Below are 12,596 nucleotides of genomic sequence, written 5' to 3' on the forward strand. Positions count from 1 at the left end.
ATGTCTTGTTATCCTCATTTCCTCATTATCTTCAAAATTTCAAGAAATAAGAAACAACTAAAGAAAAAATTGATTGGAGACATGGAGAAAAGAATAATGATGTTGCCAGTGAAAACAGGGTCCTCTCATGGAGCTGCAAGAAAAGCATTGCAGGGCCCCAGACATAGGATGAAGTGTACTGGTAAGATTTATTGGGCTAGAAATAAAAGACTGCCCTCAGGTTCTTGGTGTCTTATGTCCTTCCATCCCACTGTGGAAGAAGCCCAGCCTTCTCTTAATCAAGCCAAGGTTCATACATTCCATGCCATTGGTTCAGTCCATGCCAAAGCTTAGTCCAGTTCAGTCTCTGCCCCCATCCAGCTGGCTTGGCAGCTGTTCCAGGCTGAGCTCCAACTGGTGCTGTGTCACCATACCCAGGCCTTGCGTGGCTGCTACAAAGAGAGAATGCACAGCGTGCAAATGGGTGAACGAGTGTGTTACTGAGGTACGGGCCTTTGTTAGGCTCTGATTATATTGTCTCATTTGGAAGAACCAGGCACTCTTTCAAACTAACCAATCAGTTTCCCAATCCTTCAAGGGCTTGTGCTGGGCCCTGTCCATATCCAATTCCTTTCCTGGCCTTCCAGAGTTCCGTGTCACTCATCCATTCCAATCCTTTCCCCAGGCTAGAGACCTCCCTCTTATGGGCACCATGTTGGCTCCTACTGTGCATGCCTCAAATTAGAGGGACTTCCCTTGAGCCATCTTAGCTTCTACTGGGCATGCACCCAGCAGAGGAGTCCCCCTGATGTTTCCCCGCCCCCTCAGTAGTCCTGAGTGACAGCCCTTAACCATCCTTCCTGCCTGCTTTGGGGATTAGGTCCTGAGGGAGAGGATGCAGCGGTGCCCCGGGGAGTCTATGAATGCTGCAACTTCCTGGTGAAGCAGGCTTATTATTGGATTCAGCTTGCTAGTTCATTATATTTACTGTCCGATTCCCTTGGCTCCCTTACTTTGCTTATAATTAGCTACCTATGCTAACAATAAGAACTGAATAAGCACATACACTTAAAAAATTTGATGTATATAATACCCGTGGCCAACGGGCTGATAAAATCATTCCTGAAACAAAGAGTTATATATTAGAAAGAAAGTTAAATCAGAAGAACACTGAAAAGCAAGATTTAAGAGGTTTAGAAAGAACATTCTGGGAAATAGCCCTGTTCAAATATGATGACTGGCTGTCCCCCAATTCTCACAAGACAGAATAGGAAATGGAGAGAGGTGCAAGAGTATTCGGTTAAACAAAAGGAGTACTTTATTTTTTTTTATATTCTGAAATAGGAAGACTTTATTTAATAAAGGACTTGAAAGCACCTCAAAGTGACTGACCAAATGAGTAATGAAAACATATTTTCTCTGGCCTTTGAAAACAGGACAGATTCCGGTGCATGAGGTCTCATTTCAGCTCAGAATGGCCTAAGAGCAAAGACTAGACTAAAGCCTATGCTTCCTTCTGTGTTTGCTTTCTTGTTTAATAGCATGAGATACATCTGCCCATTGAAGTGGGAGACTGGGTGACCTCTTCTGCTTCTCCCTCATTCATCTGCAGATCCAATCAGCCTTTCATTTTCTCATTTCAACCTTTTTGATTCCCTTTGTGCACACTATACTTCAGTTATTTACCATACACAAATCGATTCATCTCTTCTTGCAATTTTTATTTGGTGCCTGCTGCGCACACACTCTACTTCTTGCATGGATGCTTTTATGCTCTTGCTATGCTGGTCGTTGTCCGTGTAATGCCCTTCACCCCCATTAGCATCTGGTGAACTCCCTCATCTCCCTGACGGAGATCAGGTGCCACATCCTCCCCCACACTCTCCCCAGTAACCTAGCGTCGCCCCTTGCATTTAAAAATGAAAAATAGCTGAATTTTTTAAGAAGTAAGTTTTTATATCTCATAGTTTGCTCTTTGAGCCCCAAATGCTATGGACAGTTTATACAAAGCCCCCAAAATAACCAGAAAGATTAAATTGGCTTTATAATAGATAATTCTTGGCAATAGACCAATACTAAGATACTTGATCATTTTGTCATGGATTAGCTAAGAAATAAATCCTAAATATAACTGATAGAAATAATAAATACAAAATAAAACTGAAAATAGGTAAAACTGTATGTGGTAAGATTTAGTAAAAGGTGAAAGGTTTATATGATCTGAAGAGAAACCAGAGTATGTATGTGGTAAGATTTAGATCTATAAATTTTTACCTGGGAAAATGGGATTGGATAAAAAATAACACCCACAAAAGAAAATTCACAATAGCAGAGGCTATTACCATAAAAATTTATTTGTAAAAGGCAAAAAATTTATATACTCTGAAGAGAAACCAGAGTATAGTAAAAATTTCTTTGGACAAAAGACCCGTATGACAGAACTGCAATGATAAATTTAATGTAAGTGAATTAGTCTGGATCAAAGTATATTCAGTATTTTTATTCACATGGCAAAACTGGAGATATTTTAAGTACTATACTAGAAAACTGATCAAGGAATTAGTTTAGGTTGTGGAATTAATTATTAAGAGTAACTTCACATCAAGAATTCATTGGTTGTGGTATAATTCTTATTTAAATGTTTGGATTCATTAGTGTAAAATTAATCCCAGGGCCAAAATGGTGAGGGAACAATAACTACAGGATATAATAGTGGGACAAAAATATCTACTGGATTTTAAGTAAAGAGCAAGCTTTTGATTAATAATTTTTGAGTACGTAAATGAATATTTAAACAGGGTGATTTTTGGTGATCACTCTCTAACTATATAACCCATTAACTAAAATCTGACTGAAATTCATATTTATCAAATTGCAATATTTAATACATAATTAGATTATTTATTCCTCTTTGAAATATTTGCATTACTCTGTGTATTTCTCCCTTTTTATTTAGCTTTCTTTTGAGGAGTTTTAAACTCCAATTTATCTATGGTCTCTTCTGCCCTAATTTCAAATGAACAAGCAAATTTCATTCTATTAATCAGAAAATGAAAGCATTCAATATAAGGCCATCGTACAGAGAAAAAGAGACAATTGTTTCTTTAAAATTAGAGAAACTAGCATCATAATATTTAACATTTCATCATTATTTCCTTGATCCTTTTGCATTCCAAGAAAGAAAGAGAAAAACTTGAGGACAAGGGAGAAGAACTGAGAAATGTAAATTAATCTTCTTCCTTTTGTTTGTTTTAAGAAAGCATCTAGATGCTTTGCACCACAGTCTAATTATAGTTGTATAATTTTTTTCCTTTTTATTGAAATTATTGGGGTGGCATTGGTTAATAAAATTACACAAGTTTTAGGCACACAATTCTACAACACATCATCTATGCTCTGTATTGTGTATTCACCGCCCCAAGTCAAGTCTCTGTCCATCACCATTTATCTCCCTGTACCCTCCTCCTCCTCCCCCAAATCCCTATCAGCATCTGGTGATTCACCACAATGTTGTCCATGTTCATAAGTTTTTTCTCTTTTTTTCTTTTGTGCTCAATCCCTCCACCTGTAAGCCCCCTCTCCAACAGCTGTCAGCCTGCTCTCTATCTATGAGTCTGTTCCTGTTTTACTTATTAGTTCATTTTGTTTATTAGATTCCACATATGAGTGAAACCATATGGTATTTGTCTTCCTCTGACTGGCTTATTTTACTTAGCATAATGTTCTCCAGGGCCATCCATGCTGTTGCAAAGGGCAGGATTTCCTTCTTTATTATGGTCTGCCTAGTAGTGTAAAAATTTTGAATAAATTTAAAAACCCACAGAAAAATTAGAATAGAATTGAATTTTGAATGAAAGAGAACTTCTAATTCAAAGATGATAAATCAGCTCTCTGGCCTATGCAGACGTGTTTTATTAGGCCTGCAATATTTCCTCTGAAGGGTATCTCACAGAAAAATCTAGATTCTAGCTTCTTAGGAAAAAAACAATCAAAAGATCTTACTGCACTGTGCCTGTTCTTATCAACAACTAATTGCAGTTTAATGATGATTTCTCTACTTGGACAAGCCTCAAATCCTTCCCAGTCTCAAGATTCCCAATTGTTACTCCATCACATTATCTACACAATCATTATAAGAATTCCAGCTTGTGGGCTTTGTTTAAGTTATACAAGAAATCATGAAGAGAAAGACAGATTTCAATACATTACACAGAAAAATTGGGTACCATAACAACACCAAAAGGTACCTGACTTGTTGTTAACAAGTAATTGATTGGAAATAGATGAAAATACAGCAGGCAATGATATATTAAATTTATTATGTAAAGAGATCATCAGAACACCAAGATTTTTAAAAATATAAGGAAGAAAACCCCTAGTTTATAGAAGTGGTAAAACCATCCAAAAGCATTCAGACTCATTAGTAATAAAAAAACAATTTTAAAATAATTAGATACCATTTCCGACCCATTAAATTAAAGAAATTTAAACTATAACATCAGAGCTGGATGGTTAAATGGTACTCCATTCTTGACTGTGAAGAAGTTTTGCAGTATGTAATAAAAGCTTTAAAAATGTTAATTCTTTTAAATATAAAGTTCCTTTAATAATACAGACCCTGGAATCCAATTATCTGGATTCAAATTCTGGCTTCTCCACTTACCAACTGTGTACACTTAGGTGATTTAAATTTACATGCCTGAGTTTCCCCATCTCTAGATGAAAATAATAGTGATAGTACCTAAATTCTTGAATTATTATGAGAATTAAATGAGTTAATACTTGTGAAGTTTTTGGAAAAGCGCTGGTACCTAGTGCTCTACCAGTTTGCTAAATGTGAATGGATTCAACTATTTTTAAAATTAACTCTAAGAAATTAATTACCAATTGAGAAAGTGAGAACAATTTTGGCTCAAAGAATCTTGAGATGTCTCAAAACATATATCTCAAAGCATTAAAAAGGATTTAGAAGGTTTAAACTCTTGCTATAATTAACCACAGTCCACCAAATTTAGTAATTCTTAGACATATGAACTTCAGACAACTGTACTCTGAGATGACTTCCTTAGAGGTTAAAATTAAGAGCAATAAAGACTGACCCCTAAACAGATGCAAGAATAGAAAACTCTAAAAAAGCTGAAATAGAGGGTTGAAGACAGTGCCCGGTAGCTGGAATCTGAATCCACTTGCTCTTGCCCTCACTCGGATTTTCAGCCGATCTTCTGACAATAAACCGTAACAATCAATGGAATCTCAGCTAATAAGTTTTGAAGCCAAGGAGTGGAGAAGATGCTTTGTACTCTGGTAAGGAGATGTTATAAACTGAAGGGGGAAAACCCTGTTTGTGGCACCTGCAGCGGCAGAAAGACCAGACGGAAATTACGGCTTAGGAGCTCCCTCCTGTCTTGGAACAGGGGCCCTAGTCCCACACAGGGACCCCCAACCCCAACTGGGAGAGACTTGGGAGGATGTATGAATGTGGGAGACCTAGGCTACACACACATAGCGAGTAGCATGTCCATGACGGTAGCACCAACCTAGAGAATTCCAAAAAGGGACTCAGTTGCCTAAAATGATCAGGTTGCCGCACCTGGGGCTGTCAGAGGCACCAGCAGGCTGCAGTCAGCCCTGACCATGAGAGACATTTAGCTTTTTGGGGAGAGAGTATGCTCAGAGAACCAGATAGCTACTTAGCACTGCAGTATGGGTACTGCAAAGAGTCTTTTTAAAAAGGAGCTGAAAAGTGGCTGGGCAAAGACCCCCCCACACACAGCTGCTCTTCCAGCAAAGAGACCAGATGGAAAGTGCAATTTATTCCCACTGAATCCATCTGGGCAGGGAGTTCAGAGAGTTGTGCAACAAGGGGTTTGCTGGGCCCCTCCCAGCTCAACTAGCAGTGGGCTGGGAGTTAGGCAACTGTTAAGCACCAGAGATTCTTTGCAGCCAGGCAGACCCTCTCCCCGACCCCAGAGTAAAAACATCTAGGAAGGGAAAAGCACACCCATGCCCTCCAGCAGAACAGTCCAGTCAGACTCGGGAGCCACCTGCCGGGCACATATCTTCTGAGGAAAGAAAGCCATCAAGGGGGCATTTCTGAACTCTCAGCTGTGACAAGACACGCTGGTTCCTCCGGCCCTATTCCACTGAAACCAGCTGGGCAGAGATGACAGAAATTGGCTCAGCAAAGGGAATTCAGGGCCCTGCCCAGCCTCTGCTCTCACACAGAGCTGCCATCAGCACCAGGCAGGAAAGAGCTGACCCTTTTACACAGATTGGCCCCTCATGTGAAACAAGACAGCTCACTCATCAAAAACTATACATTATTGGAAATAATCTGGGACAGACCAAGACATGCAGTGCAAGGGTGAGGGAGCACACCCACCATCTTCCCTGAAGTCTAAATAACACCTCCAAGGGGGAGATCCAGGGGCCCCATCCTTTCAATTGCACCAGAAACCCTCTCAAAAAGAGAAGAGTTAGCAGCGAGGCTAGGACTAATGGCAGGATCACAAATAGAGGCAGGTGGAGGTGGTAACTGTGGTGCTTTCAGACTTGGATGACACTCCGCTGGGACTTGTGCTGATAAAAAGCCGGCAGAGCAGAACAGCGAGGACCATCCCAGATGCAGCCAAGCCCAAAGACAGCCCCAAACTGTGGGTCGCTTATAGTCATGAACAGGCTGCCTAGAGCTAGATGGGGTTGATGTCTGACATTGCCAGACTAAAGTCTAGAAGGAGAGGCCTGCAGCCAAGCACTGAACTTTGCTGAGATGAATTCCACCTCATTCTTCTTCATTGTTTGCAAGGTTTTTTCTTTTGCATAGCTTTTAAATAATTTTTTCTTTTTCTTCAGTTTTGTTCCTATTAGTTCACTACCTTTTTTTATTTCAACTTTCATATTTTACTCTTTCTTTGTCTTACTCCATTTTGCCTTCTTCCTTCCCTTTCTTATTTATGCTTTAGATTTTATATTTCCCTTTCTTCACCTTGTTTCTATTCCCTACTCTCATTATTTCTCCTTCCTCTACCTCTCAAAATCATTTTTCTTTCCCTTAGTCATATCATATTCTGTTTTACATTTTTTAGTATATGTGCTGCCGAAGTGAGCACTGTTTTACATTTTTTATAACATTCTTATTTACTTTCCACCTTTATTAACCTCTGCTCATTTGTCATTGATATTTCTGTTGTTGTGGGTTGGACGGTTGCTGGTGTGGGTTTTGTTTTCCATGCTGTTTCTTTTGTTCTGTCAGCACCTGTACAACAGCATAGGAGATCAAGGACACTGCACCACTGAGACCCACAGGGCTCCTAACACAGAAGGCCACACGATGAAGACAGAAAGTCAAAGCAGATCAATCTAATACATAGAAACAAACGAAAAGAGTCACTTAAAATGAGAAGACAAGGAACACAACCCCAATAGAAAGGAAAGCAGGAATTCCTTTAAAAAGAGCTAAATGAAATTGAGGCAAGCAACTTATCAGAAATAGAATCCAAAGTAATGGTTATAAGGATGCCCAAGGAACTTAGAACTACAAGAAAATTAGTGGGAACTACATAAGCATGGAAAGGACATAGAAACTATGAATAAGAACCAGGTAGAAATACAATATCTGAAATGGAGAATACAGTGGAAGGAATTAAAAGCAGGATAGATGAAGCAGAGGATGACATCAGTGAGCTGGAAGACAAAGTAGAGAAAAAGCACCCAGTCAGAGCAATAAAACAAACAAACAAACAAACAAACAAAATGAAGATAGTTTAAGGGAGCTATTGTTACATAAAATATAACAATATCCACATTACAGGGCTACCAGAAGGAGAGGAGATGAGCAATTGATAAAAAATCTGTTTGAAAAAAGAAGACAGAAAACTTCCCTAACTTGGTGAGGGAAAAAGTCACACAAATTCAGGAAGCACAGAGGGTCCCAATCGAGATGAACCCAAAGAGGCCCACTCCAAAACACTTCACAATAAAAATGGCAAAACTTAAAGACAATGGGAGACTCCTAAAGGCAACAAAAGAGAAACAGCTGGTAACACACAATGGATCTTTGATAAGGCTGTCAGCTGACTTCTCAACAGAAACACTATAAGCCAGAAGGGACTGGCATGAAATAATCCAAGTAATGAAAAGCAAGGATCTGTAACCAAGACTCCTGTATTCAGCAAGTCTCTAATTCAAAATGGAAGGAGAAATAAGCAGTTTTTCAGACCAAAAAAAAAAAAGGATAAGAGAGTATAGCTCCACCAAACTAGCATTGCAAGAAATGCTAAAGGGACTACTTTAAGAAGAAGAAAGAGAGAGGGGAAGAAAGGGCAGGGGATGTGGGGTGGGGTGGGACACAAGCACAAAGGGAAAAAATGGCAATGACCAAACACTTATCAATAATAACCTTAAATGTAAATGGATTAGGGACTTCTGCCAAGATGGAGGTGTAGGTGGAAACACTGTGCCTTCTCCCACAACCAAGTTTGAATACAACAAAGGTTTAGTAAACAAAGACACAGCCAAAGAACAGAAAACTAAACTATACGGAAGTCTGACAACAACGAACCATTCAACTGGGACCAGTAAGAGGGGTGGAGCCAGCAGTGGAGCAGGGTCAGGCAGGAAGGCTCCCCCAACCCAGGCGACCCAGGCAACCCAGGTGTGCAGGCAGCTGGGGTAGCATCACGGACCCAGTGAGGGTGTGGGGCAGGCTGAGTGTGGTCACACATTCCTGCGCAGATAAACCAGCAGAGGAGTGAGCAGTGAGATGGGACCGCAAGGCCCTGGTGGAGGGAGGAGGCAGAGGGGATCACCACTGATTTCCTTTGACCCCGCTCCCACATACAGTGTCACAACCCAGTGACTGAGTTGCCCCGCCCTAGTGAACACCTAGGGCTCTGCTCCTCATACATCATACCAGGCACAAACAGTCCAAAATATGGCTCAAGAAACTCAAAGCCCCAGAAATGATAACTCTAAGCGACCAAGAAATAGCAAACCTCTCAGATGCACAGTTCAAAATACTGGTGATCAGGATGCTCACAGAACTGGTTGATTATAGTCACAAATTAGAGGAACATATGAAGGCTAAACTAATTGAAAAGAAGAAAAATGCACAGGGAACCAATAGTGATAGAAAGGAAACTGGGACTCAAATCAAGGGAGTGGACCAGAAGGAAGAACGAAACATCCAACCAGAAAAGAATAAAGAAACAAGAATTCAAAAAAATGAGGAGAGGCTTAGGAACCTCCAGGGCATCTTTAAACATTCCAACATCCGAATTATAGGGGTACCAGAAAAGGAAAAGAAACAGCCACCAGTGGAAAACTTATTTGAACAAATAATAAAGGAGAACTTCCCTAGTCTGGCAAAGGAAATAGACTTCCAGGAAATCTAGGAAGCTCAGAGAGTCCCAAAGAAGTTGGACCCAAGAAGGAACACACCAAGGCACAACGTAATTACATTGCCCGAGATTAAAATGAAGAAGACAATCCTAGAAGCAGCAACAGATAAGGGGACAGTCACCCACAAAGGAGTTCCCATCAGACTGTCAGCTGATTTCTCAAAAGAGACCTTACAGGCAAGAAGGGGCTGGAAAGAAGTATTCCAAGTCATGAAATCCAAAGACCTACATCCAAGACTGCTCTATCCAGCAAAGCTTTCATTTAGAATGGAAGGACAGATAAAGTGCTTCTCAGATAAGGGCAAGTTCAAGGAGTTCATCATCACCAAGCCCTTATTATATGAAATGTTAAAGGGACTTATCTAAGAAANTCAATGGAATGGACCAGAAGGAAGAACGAAACATCCCACCAGAAAAGAATAAAGAAACAAGAATTCAAAAAAAATGAGGAGAGGCTTAGGAACCTCCAGGACATCTTTAAACATTCCAACATCCGAATTATAGGGATACCAGAAAAGGAAAAGAAACAGCCACGAGTGGAAAACTTATTTGAACAAATAATAAAGGAGAACTTCCCTAGTCTGGCAAAGGAAATAGACTTCCAGGAAATCCAGGAAGCTCAGAGAGTCCCAAAGAAGTTGGACCCAAGAAGGAACACACCAAGGCACAACATAATTACATTGCCCGAGATTAAAATGAAGGAGACAATCCTAGAAGCATCAAGGGATAAGGGGACAGTCACCCACAAAGGAGTTCCCATCAGACTGTCAGCTGATTTCTCAAAAGAGACCTTACAGGCAAGAAGGGGCTGGAAAGAAGTATTCCAAGTCATGAAATCCAAAGACCTACAGCCAAGATTGCTCTATCCAGCAAAGCTTTCATTTAGAATGGGAGAGCAGTTAAAGCACTTCTCAGATAAGGTCAAGTTCAAGGAGTTCATCATCACCAAGCCCTTATTATATGAAATGTTAAAGGGACTTATCTAAGAAAAAGAAGATGAAAAATATGAACAGTAAAATGACAGCAAACTCACAATTATTAACAACCACACCTAAAACAAAAGCAAACCAAGAGGACAGCTAGATCAGGAGTGGAACCATAGAAATGAAGAACACATGGAGGGTTAGCAACAGGGGAGTGGGAGGAGAAGGGGGGAGAAGGTACTGAAAATAGCATAGACAGTAGGTAGAAAATAGATAGGGGAGGAGGGCAGGAATAGTAGGGGAAATATAGAATCTAAAGAACTTGAATCACATGGTCATAAACTAAACGGGGGAATGGTGGGGGAGGGGTTGTGCTGGGTGGAGGGGGAATAGAACAACAACTGTAATGGTATAATCAATAAAAAATATTTTTTAAAAATGTAAATGGATTAAATGCCCCAATCAAAATACATAGGGTAGCTGAATAGATAAGAAAACACCACCCACATATACCAAATTTTGACACGTATAATGTATACCTGCAGTTTTAGGTCTATGTATGTACAATTAGTATCCTTATTTATCCCTCAAAAATTTGGGCAAAAATGTGTGCACTATACATAGCAAAATATGATATGCTGTCTACAAGAGACCCACTTCAGAACAAAAGATTCACACAGGCTGAAAGTGTGAATCCTCCATAAACCTGAATGAGCACACCAGGCCGGTTGCAAGAATAGGCAGTGAAGGCCGATGTCTGCTTGATAGGAATATAGTATTGCTCTTGGAGGACAGTCATGGCTCCACCTGCAGTCTCAGTGCCACGGGAAATGGGAATGACATCCAACAGCAGCAAATCTTGAACATTTTCAGATTTATCTCCAGAGAGGATGGCTGCCTGGACAACTGCACCTTCAGCAACAACCTCATTAAGGTTGATGCTCTTATTCAACTCTTTTCCATTAAAAAATTCCTGCAGGAATTTCTGAATCTTGGGAATATAGGTGGAGCAACCCACCAGGACAATATTGTGGATCTGGGACCTGTCAGGATTGGCATCCTGCAGGGTTTTCTCTATAGGGTCCAGGGTGCCACAGAAAAGGTCAGCATTCAATTCTTCAAATCAGGCATGGTTTATAGAGGTATAGAAGTCAATTCCTTCATAGAGAGAATCAAGCTCAATACTGGCCTGGATGCTGGAAGAGAGAATGTGCTTAGCATGTTCATACTGAAGGCAAGAACAGCCCTCAAAAACTCTTGCTCTCACTGATGTCCTTTTTATGTGTATGCTTGGACTCTACAATGAAATGGTTGACCATTTTGTTGTCAAACTCCTCTCCACCAAGTGTGTGTCCCCAGCTATAGATTTGACCTCAAAGATTCCATCTTCAGTTGTGAGAATTGACACACCCAAGGTGCCACCTCCCATGTCAAAGATCAGCAGGTTTCTCTTAGTTTCAAACTTTTTGCCTAAGCCATAAGCAATAGCAGCAGTGGTTGGCTCATTGATGATTCAAAGTACATTGAGACCAGCAATAGTTCCTCATCTTTAGTACCCTGACACTGAGAGTTATTGAAATAGGCAGGTACTGTGACAACAGCATCGGTAACAGTCTTCCCAAGGAAGGCTTCTGTGATTTCCTTCATCTTTGTCAAAACCATAGATGACACCTTTCCTGGATAGAAATGTTTTGTCTCTCCCTTGTATTCTACTCAGACCTTGGCGATGCCAGCATCATTCACCACCATGAAGGGCCAATCATATCAGATTGGACAATAGCATCATCAAATGTACATCCAATTAAGCATTTGGCATCAAACAGCATGTTGGTAGGATTTATTGCAAGCTGATTCTTTGTAGCATCGTTGATCAATCATTCGGCACCAGTAATGGTGACATAACTTAGGGTGACATAACCTAATCAGTTTTGCTGATTGTTGGCAATTATTTCCACTTTTCTGTGCTCAAAGACACCCATACAAGAGTAGGTAGTGCCAAGATCAATGCCAACTGTAGGTCCCATAGACATGGTTGCTTCAGTGCATGCACAGCTTGCAGGGACCTGGATTGGAGCGGCTGGCCCTGCTTTCAATGAGCCCTCTCTGACTTTTTGATTGGTGTACAGATTAAGTGATAATGAAAATGATATACTTAAGGTGACTGACGAATAGTAATTGCTTAGTGCATGTTCATTACCTTCTCCTTTACTTCTTTTCTCTCTTTATTTGCACCTCCTATCTTGGAAGAAATCTTTTAATGTCTTGAACCAATATTCCACTACTGTGGAAAATTTCT

The 12,596-nt window shown here is 40.4% G+C and overlaps 1 pseudogene; it reads right to left on the minus strand.

The window, feature by feature from the left end:
* Positions 1-339: 339 nt before the first annotated feature.
* On the minus strand, positions 340-12,330 carry LOC118997465 (heat shock cognate 71 kDa protein-like; annotated as a pseudogene).
* Between the last annotated feature and the right edge of the window lie 266 nt (positions 12,331-12,596).

The sequence above is a fragment of the Sturnira hondurensis genome, unplaced genomic scaffold, assembly GCF_014824575.4.
Source record: "Sturnira hondurensis isolate 20B ecotype Veracruz unplaced genomic scaffold, ASM1482457v3 Scaffold0013190, whole genome shotgun sequence".
Taxonomy (NCBI): domain Eukaryota; kingdom Metazoa; phylum Chordata; class Mammalia; order Chiroptera; family Phyllostomidae; genus Sturnira; species Sturnira hondurensis.